The following is a 19,000-nucleotide window of genomic DNA, read 5'->3' on the forward strand; positions in this document are numbered from 1 at the left end:
GCTGACACTAATAGAACTGCTGACCTGTGAGCAAATTGCATAGAAAACGGGAGCATCTCAACCGTATGGCAGAGAGGGACAGTTACAGGATAGTGTCTTGGGACACTGGGGATGTGATGAGAGGATACCCTTCACACCCCCGGAGGTGGGAAACCTCGCCCCGCCTAGAAGCCGTCGAAGATTGCTAGAAATTGTCACTGATAGTAATATTAGTATTAGTTTGACTGCACAATGAACGAGTTGTGTAGCCTTTGGTAGCGTAATCAATAGCATGTTGTGTTAGGGAAATGCAGATAGGGAATTTGTAAAAAATGTAAAAAAAATGTGTATAAAAAAAATGAGAGAAAAAAATGATGGTTCTCTTAGGCAGTGTTCTGATCACATTTGAAGTATCACGAACGACAATGCATCCCATTTGTCCCCATTGAAGAACTGTGATTAAGATTTAAAGACAGAATTATTAACGTAAGTTCATTAAAGTGTTCGTCTGAGTAATGTAACAAGACTGATATATTTGTTGAAGAAATTCATTAGTGTTCGTCTGAGTAAAGTAACAAGACTGATATATTTGTTGAAGAAATTATTAACGTAAATTCATTAAAGTGTTCGTCTGAGTAAAGTAACAAGACTGATATATTTGTTGAAGAAATTATTAACGTAAATTCATTAAAGTGTTCGTCTGAGTAAAGTAACAAGACTGATATATTTGTTGAAGAAAATATTAACGTAAATTCATTAAAGAGTTTGAGTAAAGTAGCGAGACTGATATATTTGTTGAAAGAGTAATTTTTAAATTTGATAATGAAGTGAGAACAAATTGTGTTTTATCCCTGATATATAGAGATGCCCTTAAGAATGTTAATTTCTCAACAAGATCGTAGGATCGAGCAACTCTTGGTTGCCATTGCGGGGATTGATCATATAAAAAAATAAAAGAGCAATAAGAGTAGCAGACGCTCTTCCCAAGAGTACTGTAAGGCACGAGCCAGAGAGAGAGACAGGGGAACTGCGACACATACAGTTAAATGTTTCAGTTACACCTGTGGGTGAGTCGCACAGAAAACAAAAGCAAGTGAGGAGTCAGCTGTTGTGTGAACGTGTTGAGTGAGTGCCATGGAAGTGTGCATGTGTTGAGTGTGTGTGTGGGTTTGCTAGTGTGTGAGGGAGTTGACTGACGGGTCACAGTTTTCTGAACATGCACGAGATAAATTCTTCTTAAAAAAAGATAAATAAAAGAAACTTGTTGTGCCACTGTTCCTCCCTCTTCGATAAAGCAAACCATCCACATAATTTGTAAGTGCGTGTAGGTGCCTTACGTAGCATACCAGCGAATGTCATGAGTAAGTGTGTCCATCACAAAGTAAACAGAGAATATCACAAAAACATGCTTATGCACTTTTGTTTCATGTCAGTTATTGCTGAGAAATTGATGTCTAATTTTCTAAACATTTTGTTACAGTTCCAAGCATATCATGAGTGAGTCTTTGTATTCATAATTGTGTTATTTTTGTTGCATTATTATTTTTTATTGCATTTCAAGTCGTATTAAACATCTTATTCCAATGTATCTAATTTTTGTTCATTTCTATTTATACCAGTTATACTGTGTCCAAAATTTCATATCGTTGTCAATGCTGTCTATGCTTCGTCAGAAATTTATGATCTTCCATCGATGATGTAGGAATGTGAGATTATTTTGAAAGAAAAGAAAAGTTACTTTTTGTGTGTAATCTTTGAATTTTGATTTTTAAGTTTCTTGTTTTTATTGTGTTGCAGAAGGAATTCAGTAAGTTTTCTTATACTTTTACCAAATTTCTTATGAGTAACGTTTCATTTTTGACTCATGTTATGTGAAATTTTATATATGAATTTAGAGTTTTTGAGCTGGAGCCGTGATTATCCACTTTCTTATTGATATCATTGAATGTGAACCTAAATTAGTTTTTCTGTATGACACATTGTAAGGCGTAAGATTCATATGTTGTAACTTGTGTTTGTAACACGCCAAATGGCCCTACTCTAATAGTTTTAAATTTTGCACAAACTGGATGGTATGGCACTCAAAGGTGGTGTAGCACTCAAAGAAGAACAACAATGCACAAATCGTCAGATCAATGTGTGTCTTGCGGGACGCAAGAACTGGGGAGGGAGTGATGAACTTATTCAATACAGTTTTGAATATGCCTTTTCCGTGATAGTCTGAAGTCCCGTGAAACCGTTATAAGTGATACTGTGTGTATGTGTAGCAAAACAAGTCAACCGCCAAAGATGTTACAAGTTGGCGTGGCTTGGGCAGTTCAAAAGAGTGCCATGCATCTCTATATCCCTTCTTGATTGGCCCTTGTGTCTTAGGAGCCAGAATAACTAATCAGCTTCTTGCATAACGATGCCATCTGAAAGGGGGCATTTGAAACAGGCCGCACCAGCGGTCAGATCAGTTCGTTAGCGGGTCCCATACAGCACAGAGTGCCCAGTGCCTGGAGTCTCATTCCCGTCGGCCGCCAACACAAAGACGTGTGTCACCATGAGTGTCAATAGCAGTCTAACCTGCCGTCCGATCGTGCACTAGTATAGTTAACGTAATAATTACAAGTAAAGGCCACCTGTGTAGCTAAGAAGAATACACCTGTGTTAAACGTTTCATCGATTATTATTTTTGCATGTCCTACATTGCATGCACGCAAACTTATCTCTCTCCTGTTTTTTCCTTCATATCCCGAACCCACAAATGACCGAGATCTGGTCACACACACACACACACACACATAATATATATATATATATATATATATATATATATATATATATATATATATATATATTATATATATATGTGCGTGTATGTGTGTGTGTATGTATATCTATTCCATGGACAATGTTCCTTTGTAATAGTACTTTATGCTTATGGGGTGTTGGAAAATTTATACAGAATTGGAATAAAAGTGTTTCAAGAGCAGAACTTGCATGTATTACAAATTCCTGGTTATGATTTAAAGTACATATCTTTAGTGCTGCATTTTTAGTTTCGTTAATTTTCCGGTTATTGGTAATCTGTTTGAGTTCAATAAGTTCCAGTTTCTGGTTGTCGATTGAAATGCTTTATAACCTTATGTAATGTCTGGTTTTCAGATCGTGGGAATTAACATGTGGAAAGAATGTGGTCTTGTAACATCTTCCAGAAAAACTCTTGAAGCACATAAGATCACGAGCATGTTTTTACCAAATCAGGATCAGGAAAGTAGGAATTCTCATGGGCAATACTTGGGGAGCTGCCATTTGAGCCTCCCTCTTGTTACAGTAATGAAGAGTAAGACGCAGCCGAATTTTTAGGCGGTTTTTGAGCGAAATAGAGTGGTGAACAGGAAAATATTACTAATAACGTGAAAACACTTTCCTAAATAAATAGAACTTGAAGCATAAGTCATAAACTAAGTAAAGTATTTGCTTGAAATGTCTGTCCCAAAAAAGGAGAGAGAGTGGAATATAGGCAAAATATTGTTAAAAAAATGCTTGAAAATATAAAAATTATACATTATTCACGAAACATAAACGGTAGTATAAAAATGCAATGCATCGGATAGTAAAATAGAAAACAGCAGAAATTTAATTCAGTAGAGAAAATAATCAATAAGACATTGTAACCGACTTGATTAACATTTCGCATTAGTTTTCCGAATGGTCATCATGAACGTGTTGAAAAGACAGATGTAATTGCAAATGATTTATTCATACAAATATGGAGTACCATTTTCTTATGTCTGCTTTTTATTCACTTAAATATGCTTCTAATAAACCCTCTTTGAAATTGCAGAAGTGGGGTCTTGCTGTGGAAAGAAGTTGCCGAAATCGGGTCCATCCGGCATTCAATAGTTAGTGTATATGATTCTGGTATGTAATGACTGTGATTTTTCTTTTCACACATATATGGAAGATTATTTGATACAAATGCCAACACAAATATATATGTACACAGATATACAGTGTATATTATATATATATATATATATATATATATATATATATATATATATATATATATATAAATATATATATCACACATATCAAAAGGTGAAAAATAAGAGACGGGGTGGAGGTCCTGACTGGTTTTGACTTTATTTCCAAGTCATTGACGAAAGACTGATACATAGTACTAGGAGTCACAAATATATATACTACAGAGACAATACTGACGAACATACACAGCCGTTTGAGACTGCAGATCCACCCACAGGCGGGTGTCAAGGTAGGAGTGGCTCTCAAAACTCATTTGGCTAATATTTACAATATACTCTCAAGAGACACTACCGAAAAACGTACCCACTGGAGGAGACTACGACTCCAAACCTGACAGGTGTCAGGGAGGCGTGGTTGGAAAACTCATTAACACTGCTGCACCCTTATGTGTTTACAAATATGATAGTCCTATTTTCATACAATTTGCTTGTACTGTCTTATAATGATAATATGACAGATATCCTCCACCTCTTGAAGAATACTGGTGTTAATGTCACTATTAAAAACAATGATGTACTTATCAAAAACGCCCATGACAATACAGAAGGATGTGTAAATAAAATTCCATTTAATTCTTGTGACAACTTTTACATTGGACAAACGGGTAAGGCACTAGAAAAGAGAATAGAACAACATAAAAAATGTGTGAGATATGCACAGGGAAACAGTCGTATTTTTGTACATGTTAATGAAAACAATTATGCTATTAACTGGGAAGAGGCAAAAAGGATTGTTTATTCTAATAATGTACCTCTTTTTAATGGTGTTCTTCATAGTTTTTTCTCCCCTCCAGCTTGTGTTTTTCCTCATTGACTGTCTTCCATTCCCATTTCTCGTATTCATTCATATGTAAAGAATTTAACTCTTTACATACCACCTTCCTTTTCCTAGAGTGTCACTAAGGCGTGTGTGATGCCTGTAGTGTAGGGATAGATAGCATTGATTTAATGAAACTTGATTTCATAGCCAGTTTGCCATCTGTATCATTGACTAGTAATGCTTTAATGCTTGGAATAATGTTTGCAAACTTGAAGAGTGAACTTCTCAGACGTATCAATATTTGGGCTCAGAAGAAGGTACTAGCATGCCACAAAAGGATTACACCAGAGGTTGATTGTTCTAAGTTGATTGTCCTAAGTGACTAAGGACCTGCTTGTTGGAAATCTGTGCCAATGATCATATCAATCTGCCTCCATAGGGGCCTGCTGATCTAAGCCTACCTGCAGTGTACCATATGGCAAATGATGCCTTCCAAACAACAAAATCTCAGAAATAAAATTTTAAAAAATCAGGTAAAAGTGAGGAAACAAATGATAAATTTTCACGGATCTGGGACATGATCAAAAGATTACAGAAATCACTCAACAATCTTAAAGCTGCAGAAACAAATAATAATTTCTCATGGATCTGGGATGCGATCAAAGGAGTGCAGGAATCAATAGATAATTGTACAGCAACACACCAGACGCCTTTGAATGTGGCATCTATTATTTCCTCGACTCCCAGCATCACAAGAGAAGTGGTAGTGTGGCATGAAGTCAAGATGGCCATACCCTCCGAAGTGGGAACTGCCCTCTCTCCCTCGGATGAACCACCCACCTATTGAACTCCCGGAGGGCATCATTGGATTCCCAAACTCCTATCTCTACCCAGTGCCTCTGGTGGAAGATAAATCCTCAGTGACAATCACCAGCTCTTGTTAGTCTCCCGACCCTATCTCTCTCTCTACCCCACCCTCCCCCTAACCACAACCCCCATCGTGGATGAGGATGAGAATGATCATGAGGGGTCTAGTGGCTGGCAGACGCAAGCAAATAGAAAAAAGAAAAGAACCACTCATTTGCCCTCTGGACCAAACCCCAACAATTGTGAATCACCTCGCCCGAAACCTGAAAAGAGATGTCACATTGTGATTCACAATATCATCAGTAAAGCTAGATGCCATAGTAGAGAGAGTCAAGTTTTCCAGTCTCCGACCAGCCCATCTCCCATGAACTCTCATGCAAAGTTAAACATAAATTGGCTTATAGGATTACCTGCCCAATTCAACACCTCGGTATTCTTAAAGGCGAGAATTTTGGTCCTAATTTAAAAGTATCAAGATATCACCTAACTCAGGACCAACCCCCTCCAGAGGTACTTACTGATACCCCAAGCAAGGCTTTAGGCCTTCTACCATAAGTGCTAGCTAACCTCCTACGGCGAGTGACTGTCCACCCCTGCTAACTAATCCCTCATCCACCCATATGATCAACTCTTTTATCTTCCATTTTCGTGAGTTGCCATGGATACATTAAATATAATCTCTTGGAATATTTTTGGTTTCAAGCAGAACATTCATCGAAACAAGTTCTGCAAAAACTTCAAAGACATCATTATATTACAAGAAACGCTCCTCTGGCCACATGACCTTGTGATCTGTAATTCCGTACATGAAGACTTCAAAGTTTTCTCGACCTCAGCGATGCAAGTTACAGATCAAATTGTAGCCGGTCGCACATAGGGGGCCTTTCTTTCCTGTGGCACAAATCGTTAGACAGTATGGTAAAAATGTGATGACCTACAAGAGTGATAGAATGCTTGGTCTTCAAGTGACAGTAGGAGACTTAAGATCCTAATAATTAATGTACATATGCCCAGGAAAATGATAATTTTGGTCAAGACTTCATGATCCTTGGCGAGTTACACAGTATTATTTGCGATTCTCGCTGATCATATTTGTATAATCAGGGACCTTAATTCTCAGCCCGCAAAACAATGTCAAAATCATGCTCTCCAAATTAGCAATGTAAGGCTCCTCCCTTCCTCCTCCTATTCCTATGTACAAAATGGAATGGACACAATTACAACCTCCTGGTTGGACCATTGCATCACGTCTCCACAATTTCATGATACTGTTGTGACCTGCAACTTTCACTACAATCTTGCAACGGGCTACGATCACATCCCTTTATAGGTGTCATTCAGTACCCCATCCCTCCTTCCCGTGAACCCCCTAACTGATCGTCCACCAGGTGTTAACTTGGATTATAAAAACCAACAGAAAACCAGATACCTTACGGTGACCACGGAAACCAGGTTGCGTTCAATAGTTTAACTGGCCTTACTAGAAATGACCACCACAGTGGAGATCTGAAAGAATTCTATTCAAATTTAATTTCTGCTCTTCTTGCCTCCGGCAGGGCTACCTTTAGAATTCGTCAAGGCAATTCTCATAATATATATGGCTGGAATGACTTGGTTAACGATCTGTATACAAATTCACGAGAAATGTTTTTACTGTGGAGGCAATATGGTAGGCCAAGTAAAGGACACTGCATTGCTAATGAGACAGGTGAGAGCGCAGTTCAAACTTGCTCTTAAGCACTGTAGAATAAATGAAAAGCAACTAAGAGCCATAGCAATGTCTAGAAATTTAGAATCCGGCGATTATCCTCGTCTTTAGAAAGACATTCAATCCCTAAATGTCAAAACTAAAAAACTGTCACAGAGAGTAGAAGCCATCGGTGATGAGGCTATTGCAAGAATGTGGGGCGATCACTTCAGCAACATCCTGATTTGCATAAATGTTCAAGACTCCCGATGGGATGTAGATAACCTCCTTACTGATAACATTCTATTTCATTTCGCAAATCCTATTATGCCAGGGAACATCAGCGATGCCATAAACAACCTACCTAATAATGAATAGCCCGGCTGCGATGGTTTTCCTTCAGAAGCTTTCAGATTCTGCCACCCTTTAATTTACATTTTGTTAGCTGCGCTATTCAGTGTGTGCAAAATTCACCAGTTTCTTCCAGACTCCCTACTCTTAGTTCACTTAATACCATTAGTCAAAAGCAAGTTAAAGGATGCAGCTGACCCTGACAATTATCGCCTGATTGCATCACTGCGATCGCGTCGGAGATACTTGAGTTGGTTCTTCTGGTGAGACTTCTTCCCTTTCTACACACCACTGACAGTCAATTTGGATTTAAAGCAAACCACTCAGCGAACACCTACATCTACACACTGAAAGAATTGCTGAACTATTATCTATCATCAGACCCTCCTGTTTTCCTATGTTTTGTAGATGTTAGAAAAGCATTTGACAGCATAAACTACCTGAAGCTCCTCCTGAAGCTGCAAAAAAGAGACACACCTCTATGTTTAATTGGTATTTTATATTGCTGGTTCTCCACACAGCAATTCTGTGTCAAATGGGGTAACGTATTGTCGTACACCTTCGACTCCCTAAACAGGCTTTGGCAAGGGGCAGTCTCACTCCCAATGGGATACACTTGCCAACGAAACAACTATAAACTGCCTCTGTTATGCCAACGATATGGTTCTCATTTCCCCATCAGTGCAAGGTCTCCAGCGACTAATTGACACTTGCTGCCAATATGCAGAGGAATTTGATATCCTATACAATGAAACCAAGACCTAGCGCTTGTCGCTGCTCCCAAGTTTGCTTAAGCATACTACAGAACCACAGATTTTCTTCGGTAATCATCGGCTGGAATTCGTGCACGAATTTCGGTATTTAGGTCACATTATTACGGACGACCTCAAAGAATACAGGAGACATAGAACAGAGTTGTCGTAAACTATGTGCAACTGGCAGCATGATTGCTACCACTCCGCCACACAGATGTTTACAGAAAACCGCCTGTATAATTTAAAAATCACTGTAAGGCAAACAATGTCCAGTCTGAACACCCGACTGGGAAATGGCAGCAATTCTCTCATACAAAGCATCCTAAGCACTGAGGCAAAAAGTAGTTCTGAATTTTTTTTATTATTATTACGGTGAATATCAGTGTAGAGTTTTGCTACACTCAATTTTCGTATTTTGCCTTCATGGACCTGACTACTGTAACCACCTAAGGTCCCCAGCTGGAATTTAATTATATGCAATCTGCTCACTAATTGTTATAATTTTTAGTTTTTTCAACTAATCTCAATGTTAATACTGTTATCTGCATTATTATGAATACTATCTTTTTATACTACATCAACAACTGTATGGATATTGCCAATTGTACATCATGTATTTCACGTATGTAGATTGTGTATGTTATTGTCTATACTCTATATTCAGTGTATTTGGCCTTATGTAGATTGTGTATGTTATTGTCTATACTCTATATTCAGTGTATTTGGCCTTGCTCTGAAATAAAATCTGTTGTTATTATTGTTACTAATGGATCATTGAGAATGTGAAAGATCTTTGTTGGAATATCACTTTTTCGTAAGTTGTATTTCAACAGAGATCTTTTACATTCACAGTTGATCCATGATCCCCTTTATCGGCCGAGAGCAACTATATTGCAGAAATGTGCTTCGCTTTCGAACTTCTCAGTTTCAGAGGTACTTTATTCCTTGTACCGTTGAACTGTGGAACAGCAGCCTCCCTGAGGCTGTCACATAATTGTAACTTAGAACTTCGAGTGAAAATGCAGTGCATTATTACCCTAGTGCTATTCTTTTTTGCGGTTTGATACATTTTTATCCAGTTATCTATTTATTAATTTTTTGTTTGTAATAAGTGTTATCTTTCTGTATTTCCATTTACTTCCTCTTACTTCTTCCTATTGAACTTCATATTCTTTGGAAGCTTGAATTTAAAGTCAGTGGCCCCTTTGGTGGGCTTGTTCCATGTGAATAGGTTTTACTACTGAATATATCATACTAATAATAGTTAATTTAAAATGAGGCGCTTTCACAATATTATTCTCGATAGAGTGAAAATAAAGGCTTTTTCGTCAAAGACAGTGCCACATTTTACTAATCGATTTGTTTACTGCAGTTTGGCCCCAGCTTTTATACAGATTTCTCATACCACAAACACTCAGGAAAGTTACTTGAAGATCTTGAAGCATGAACGTATAGAAAAATGACCCGTGACCACGAGAGCAATTCATATTTTCCCGTTTCATATCTCTTCGTTCTCATGAAGTACGTACACATAGACACTTTTAATGTGCCCCTTATTTCCCTCAAACGATCTGCATTCTACGTTTTCCTTTCTTCTTCCATCCATCCATCCCCATCCCATTGAAGGCTTCCTGAGAATAATACCAAAATTTAAAAACATTTGATTTTTTGGGGAAAAGGAACCAACTTGATCTTCGCCACCCATTGTGCCTGATATTTTCTCTTTGCTCTTTCACCATTTTTACCGAATAGAAAAAAAAAGTTTAACATTCCCTTGTAAGAAGAGTCTTGGAAAGAATGCCTCAGAAGATTAGCCCTGGCACTCATTAGCGTGATGAGTTGGAGGCCAATTTCCTTTGGATGGTTCTTTTAACTAATCCTGGCTCGGAAGCGTGCCAGTTGCTTCGAGGAAACTATGGCCGTCTTCAGAAAGGCAGTCGATAATGCCTGACAGTATTTCCGATTGGAATCCATGGTATTAACTATTGAAAATTTTCAGTCCTATGGGCTTTTGTTTCTAATTGAACGAGACTTAATATATTTCATCTGCTTCAAATGCCGAAATAGGAAATCTTGTTTGAAATTCAAATTTTTAGTTTTTGCAAGAATTCTCGCAGTGGTAATGGCCATCTCATTATAGTAAAACATGTTTTGCTACAGAAAATTCATACTGGTAGTTATCTGTGATGTTCAGATGGCAAGTAATCTCGATGGCAAGAATCTCGATATAGATAGAACCGAACTCACTAGAATAATTTTTGATGGATTTCTTAAAATCTTTGCTGTGATTATACTAGTTGTTCAGAATGAGCAGTACTGAATAGAAGAGAATAAAGGCCCCCGATCTACGAAAAGCAGCTTGTGCAGAGTTGCATGATAGTATGTAAAAAAGGAAACAAAACAGAAAATAAAAAAGATATATATATATATAATATATATATATATATATATATACATATATATATATATATATATATATATATATATATATATATATATATATATATATATATATATATATATTTCATTAAACAGCAATGTGAAAATAAATCATCTAAGGCAGTGATACATCCTTAAAGAGTATTGAAACCCTATGCGCAATTAAATGCACATATGATGAAATAAATCCGTAATTTTCTTTTCTTTTTTTATTAAAATCTAAATGATCAGGTGCAATGGGAAAATTCAGACAAACATATGGAACAATACTATTTGTTGTATATATATTAATGGGGACTTGATTAATGCGTTCCAGAAATTCAAAAGTACAACAAATTGAAACATTGAAACTCGAATCTAGTAAGATTAGCATTCAGAAATTATACAAAAACTCATAAATAAAATAAGTAGATGACATAAATGTAAATTTGTTCTCACTTTACCTGTGATTGTAAGGGTGAATGGTGGTGAGGAATCTGTCAAGGAGGAATTTTATTGTTTGAAAGGGAGTCAGTGCCCATAAACCTTGCAGGCAACTGTGCTTCTTGGGTATTTCTCTTTTTTTTGTCTGTGTCTGTTGCTTTCTGCTTGAGACACTATGTGGCTTTCTCATTAAAAAAATATCCAATGATGTTTGTTTTTGCCAGCACTGTAATATGTGCTGAAGAAAATTCCTGAGCTGTTGTCTTTTGCTGCACTTTCCGGAAGTCCAGCAGTTCTGCTGTGGTGAGCTCTTCAGTATGTCTCCAAAAACTCCTCCACATCATCACTCGACTCCAAGCCAATGGACTTGCCCAGACACACATTATCCTCCACTCAGACTTATCCTCATTGCCTTCAAAGTTCCTTTTTGTTGTAGCATGTGGCCATAATTTCTTCCTGGCAGAGTTTATGGTCTAGTAAGAGATACTCTTCCAGGCTCTATTTAGGATGTTTATGCAGTGGAATATGTTGACAAGTTACTTCCAGATTTCTCTGTGTGGCAGTTCTGTATCAGAAGGCATTTACACTGCACCTCTGGAATGATGCTTTGTTGTAGTGTCTAGAAATTAGAGATGACTTGTTGTCCCATGGGTTGTATGAGAGATATCATGTTATTTTAGGGCAAGAATTTCACCCTTATTGGGTTAAATTCTCACAGAAACTCTGCCACCAAGCCTGGAAGATGAGCACGAGCATTAGTCATCACAAGAAGGGCTTTTAGAGGCTGACAACTTCGTTCATCCATTCAGTAAAAATTATTTCTAGTTAGCCAAGCCATACTGTTAGCCCTCCACATCGCATGCAGTTTTTATTACAGTATTTTTCTTTAAAAAAAACACTTTATTTTCTGCATGGTACACAAGCAAAGGCTTCAGTATTCTATCTCAACTTGCATTCCCAAAAGCAAAAGCTTTAGGCTGTTCAACATTGGTCTGTGTCTTGGGAGTGACTTTTCTTGGGTGATATAGTTCCTGCTTGGCATTTACTTCCAAAACATGACTTTTCTCATCATATTTGAATATATGTTAGGGAACAAAAAGTTTCAGCCTTTATTTTGTGATTGAACTCTGTAACTTATTTTTTGGCATCATCTTTGTTGGAACTGGCAACCTCCTATACCTCTCCACACTGTGGAAACCATTTTTCAACAATTTTTCAAACCATCAATGACTGACTTAACTGTTGATTGCTACTGTATCAGCACCCGTTCCTGAGGTGGTTTTCAAAAGATCATATAGTTGCCTTGGATTTTCATGTATATTGACCCTAGAAACACTATCGCCAGCTTATTATTTTTCATGTATCCAGATTAAGAACAATTTCTCAACCTCTTCAAAATGTCTGAGACTGTCTCATTAAAAATTTCATTCCCAGCATAACATCCATCTACTCCAATGATTATTGCAGGATGATGTGTAAAAAAATGGCGTCCCATAGGATTTTTGTGCTGAAATTAATTTTTTTCAAGATTTGGTATGATGATGGACTACAGTAACAGGAAATCTTAAGGTTCAAATTGTCCGGGACTCATAAAACCCCTTTTTGGGCCCTTTTCAAAATGACCACCACCGAACCAACTCCGGGCCATATGTCAGGAACATATTAGCTGAATATGATGATCTTTGTGTCTAGACAGGGGTTTTTGAGAGTGCTGTGCCAAAGTTTGAGTGTCTCAGATTGATTAGTGGGAAGTGTTAATTAAAGTCTTAAATAACCTCCTCAATTATGCAAGGTTGATGCTACTTCATATTCCCCAAATGAATGCATTGGAGAAAGACAACCCAGCAACATGGAAAGTCCTCAGGTCTGGAAAATTTGTCGTGAACACATCTGAAATTCCATTCACAAGTTTGTTTACTGACCAAGCATGGAGGTATTGTTGGGTTCACTCAAGATGGAGATGCCCTGGATAGGCTGCTTCACAACACATCTCACCTAGTTCACCTCACATCACCTAGCTTGAATTGGTAACCAGTTCTTACTAAGCTTCCCTCACCACTCCCAGAATTCAACCAGATCAGAGTATCATTATTAACTTTAAGGAAATATCTCCCCACATTCTAGCCATAATGCTCTAAAACTCGGAGACTCTTTGGAACTCAACTGTGATGGGAATCCCTATGTGATTGAAACACCCTTGAAGAGCATTGTTTCCTCTGCACTTATTCCTCTTAAAGCCAAACAGGTCATCCTCAGGTATGCATACTTAGGTCAAAAGTAGTATGACTTTGTTGAAGATCATCTAAAAACTTCCAAAATATCCATCTCAGACAGGATGAAAAATTGAAACTGAAGACATCCTCCAACTAGATGGACAAGACCCAAATGCTGGCATGGTTTCTAGTCATTCCGCAGTCTCAGCCAGAGTTGGTTCCCAAAATAGAAGCCACAGTTGATTAATACGATATGGCTGTGGTGCCATGGTCAATGTTTGCTCCCTGCTCCTCTGCACTGACAAAACGAGCCTCATGCACATCATTGAAGGAACAGCTAATGCTTTACCTTCAACAGGTTTGACCACTAAACTGCAAGTTCAACTGATCGTGTACTGATATTTGATGCAATGGCAATGTTCCAGTGTATGAAACAGACACCCGCTATGACAAAGATATGTAATCTGAAGGAGGCTTTCGTCATACAAACCAGCAGAATGTCAGAGGCAAAGACAAGGGGAAAAAGAGCAACTTCTGCTGCTAGTTATGAGGTACATGATGAAATGAGCATTAGAACCATGCCACTCAAGGACCTTCTATCATCATCTAAAACAAAGAAGGGGCTTTGTGAACTTCTAACTAAAGCTTTGTTGGACCACTTCAAAGGATGCATGAAGCAAGTAGTGGTTGTTCACAAGACTTTAGTGAATATCAGTTTGCCTCTCATCCATTAAAGAAGGTTTCAAAATTCATGGGCATGAGGAGGCTGACACCTTAATTCCTGTACATGTCCTTTCATGTGCCTTAAGAGCCTACGTGACAACAAATTCAAAGAAGCCCATGTGCGATACCCTGATAGGGATGTGTTCCTTCTCTTGATTGATCTTGCCTTGAATGATCGCTTTGGCACTACTTGGCTCAAGTTTTGCACAGGTGTAGTGTAAAGTACAGAGAATTAGATGTATGCAAGGTCATGTGTTCAGGTCATTGGTCAGTGGAAGGCCCAGGGTCATATAGGCCTGCACAAATCTCAAGAGCTGATTGGGGTGGAAAGTTTGTTGGAATTTTAAAGAAAAGCTGGGCTGATTCTTATCTTTCCCTTGAAGATGATCCCATCGTTGGTTGTATCCACAGCCTTGGTGAAAGGGCTTTGTCATCATCCGAGTTGGTGGTTAGACAACTCCCACAAGAAGTTAGAGAGTTGGAAACATTTGTCTGCTGAGTGTATTCACCAAAAGGTTCAACAACAACTGCCTGCTCTTCGATGGGAGCTCTTCAGTTCAATGAATCCTGGAGCTGAGATGCTCCCTCCCACTCACACTATTCTGATGCCCCATGTTGTCCAAACCAACTTCATATGCATGAGAGATAAATCTTATGTTTCTCCAAATCCACATCTTTCCCCTTTAGAAGAGAACAGATAGTTGCTTCATGACGAAGTTTACACGTCATTCAAATGTCCATCTCCCCCTGCTCCTCCTCGTGCAGTTCTGGAGCTTGTAAAATGTGGATGCCAAACATCATGCGGAGAAAATTGCTCCTGCACCAAGAACATATTATCCTGCACTCCTTGCAAATTTTAATTTCTGGTTGTGAAAACTTCTCTGACAGTCAAATGAAAAATGATGAAGATGAGGATGACAATGAGTTTTAGACCTGTAAATTTATAGTTTTCATTTCATATGTACATTGAGCAAGCCAACAGTGATCTTGCTTTTTAGCACAGATGTACATGTATATTCTGAATTTTTCTCATACGTCATATTGATATGGAGCTTATATAAGATTTAGTGTTCAAGATTAGATATAAAATTAAGTGATAAAGCACTTGTTCATATAATTCAGTGGCTTTGAATAAGTTTTTTACTTATGTGGATGAGGTTGCTTTTTGGCTTATTAAGTTGGTATTGTAGCCTTGACCTTGACAAAGTGACCAACTGTTTTGCCTTAGATTGGTTTAAAAACCATCATTTTTTGGAGTCAGTCCCCTTTAAAATCCCAATGTAGCTGCCAGTTAGTTCTGATATACTTATGACCCCTATCAGGTTAGGCGGCGGCCATTTTGAAAAGGGCACAAAAGAGTGGTTATGTGGCCCGGAAAATCAGGACCCTAAAGTTTTCTGATATTTTGATCCCTAGTGGTATTAATCTGAAAAAATATATATTTCAGCAAAAAATCCTACAGAATTACACATCATCTTGCACTATTATTGTAGCGGAAATTGCTTGTTTAGTCACCCCGTACCCACCAGATCATCCACTTGGACACCACATATTTTTCGGATATTTCCTCTTGAATCTATAGTTTATCTCTCTCTTTACCTTGCTGACACCTCTAGCTTTCTTAGGTGTCATGCTGTCCTATGTACAGTACAGTTGTTTACCACTTGAATAAGAAAAAACACAAACTGGCAAAGTTTACCAGAGATGTGTATGGAGCATGACCCATACATAGACTGAACCCTTCCCTATAGTTCAGCTGGGAACCAAACTCACTTGCAGTGCCCAAACCCATATGCGTTTTATACCATTTAATCAAATTTTGTTCTTAAAATACATTGTAGGGTTTCCTCCTACTTTCATTTCTTCTCTTCTGCTAAAACTCAGAACGAATCACTGTCATCACCCGATAGAAAGCAGCGTAATGACAGCAAAACTCTGCGAAATAAAAGATACAATACAAATGTCGCCGAAGACTGGACTTCGTTCGATCGTGCATGTTTTATACAAAAGTGCCACGGGAACTTGAGCAAACAAGATTCATGGGTTTTGGTCTCATCAGGTATTCATGAGATTGAAGTTAGACGCGAGTATTTCTTTTATTGCAGTTATTCAGACACACAACTTTTACCTCTCGGCCTTTTGCGCTTTGCCTCGTCCTCTGCTGAATGAGACCGTGATTGTTTTCGTTCGTGTGGGTTGAATAATGTTGCATTATTGTTGTTATAAATAAATGAAGGTAGTAATTGTAGCAGCGTACCTGTTATAAGAAGATTGTCGAAAATATTAAAGAAATTTTGTATTGTATTTGGTTATACAAAGGTACATTGCGTTACTTTACATTTCCTTGTTGAAGAATTTTAATGATCGCAGAGTGCAGCAACCCATGAGTATCGGTATTAGGAACCGACAGAAGCAAATATATATATATGGTATGCATTGCATTTAATATTATTATTATTATTATTATTATTATTATTATTATTATTTTAAAAAGATCATTGAGTCACATTAAACTTGCCAAATCTGTCCAGAGATTTTTTTTTATTTAGAATCTTTAGTGTTAACGGTTACGTCTTTTGCATTATGCAATTTGGGGAGTGCCTCCTACTGGATTCATCACTAGGAAAACGTTTTTAGTGATAAGCATATTGATAGTTTCACTCTTTCATCTCTATTTTGCTTATGTAGTGTACTTTTCTTTCATATTGTTCAAGCGTTATGCGTTGAAATTCATTGAGAGTCATGATAGCAGTTATATTACGGCTCGTTCCTTTCCTTTTCTTCCCAAAAAGATTTCCCGTTATGTGGAAATCTGAAAAAATGGTGGCGTTTGAGTAAAGACAAACATAGTTTCATATATAAGAATATTAATATAATATACTATATAAATATATATATATCTATATATATATACTATTAAATATTATTATATATAATTAATAATATTATATATTATATATATATATATATAGTTATAATATATATATATAATATATATATATACACATACACACACACACACCACACACAGCATATAATATATATAATATATCATACATATATATATATATTTATATTATATAATTATATATTAATTATATATTTATATATATATATTAACACCTAGCACACACACCACACCAACACTATATATATGAGATATATATACAATATAAATATTATGATAACGTATATACATGAATATATATTATATATATATATATTATATACATACACACACACACACACACACACACACACACACATATATATATATATATATTATATTTAATATTATATATTTATATATATATATATATATATATGAAACTATATTTGTCTTTACTCAAACGCCACTATAATCCCATTATTATGTAGGCTCCCACGACCGTAAACCAGCACTGGAAGAATTATTTGATGGCCCAGAGAACATGCACTGAGAATCCCACTTCCAAACGTTGCAACAGAAGCCTTAAGAATAAACCAGCAACTGCCTGCATTAAACAAACAATGGTCACGGATATGGAGCAAATCAGCCAGAAAGACTGGAATCACATCCTCGCTCACGCCCTTTGTTCTACGTCATGGCATATAGCGTGTCGTACGCCTTATGAGCACTAAAAATGCCATTGCTGCTACACAGACTACGAGTGGGAACACGAGAAAAAGAGAAATTCATAATTCCAGTGGATCTTTTCTGTGCCATCAAATAATTCTTTCAGTGCTGGTTTACGGTCGTGGGAGCCTACATAATAATGGGATAATGCCGCTTGGTTTCGGCGAGATTGGATTCGTCGAGGGGTTTTTGGTGCGACCTGCGAATTCATTGCTGAGTGTATGGCATGTCCCTTGGTATATTCAGATTTATATATTGCATTGTCGACTCCTACATCTCTCCACAGGGTCGGGGTTCGGAGGGGGCGAGTAGGTGCTATTCCCATTTAATAGGATGCTGAACGGATTTGGGCAGCAGTAGACGTGTAAGGAGACACTTTTTTTTTCTACGATTTGCAGGTGTGGCACCATTGGCAATTATCCTTTTCATGGCCTTGACCTCATCCTTAAACTGGCTATGATATGCCTCTCTGTAATGTATGATGTTTCCTGGTGAGGTAGACCCCGTTGCTCTGTCGCTAGCATACCTGTCTTATTGTTTTCGTATACAACTTCCAGTTAGAATGCTGTCTTGACCGTTGTTAGCAAGGAGCTGCCTAATATCTTCAAGCTCCACGTGAAAAGCTTTCCATGCGGAGCAGTGCGTTATTTATCATCTTATGCATGTACGCGGCTATTACAGACCATATGCAAGTGTCGTAGATGACCTCTTGATTGCTATCGAGCTGATGAGGACGCCTCCCACCTACTGTAAGCCTCGAAGAGGAACTTTTGTGTAAACAGCACTACCGAATATATTGTCGAAGGCTTGACTTCCTTGGATGTGAACGGGGTGCAGAAAGAAAATAGGTACAATACAACTGTTTACCCAAAGGCGACGAATGTGACACGGTGCCTCGACATCCTTGGGCAGAACCCAGACACTTGCAAATGCTCTGTAGTATCTGCGTAAGTAGGACATGCAGTTACGCACTGTTCCGCACTAGAAAACTACTCATGTGGCGTTTGAATGTGGTAGACAGGTCCTTACTAACAACTGGTATGACGTCAATCTAATTTAAAGTTTCATATGGAAACATTAGGGCATGTATGCCAGCACCCCAGCGACCACCTCTACCTCACCAAAAAACTTCATATTATAGAGTGGCATATCA

The sequence above is a fragment of the Macrobrachium nipponense genome, chromosome 20 (assembly GCF_015104395.2).
Source record: "Macrobrachium nipponense isolate FS-2020 chromosome 20, ASM1510439v2, whole genome shotgun sequence".
Lineage (NCBI taxonomy): Eukaryota > Metazoa > Arthropoda > Malacostraca > Decapoda > Palaemonidae > Macrobrachium > Macrobrachium nipponense.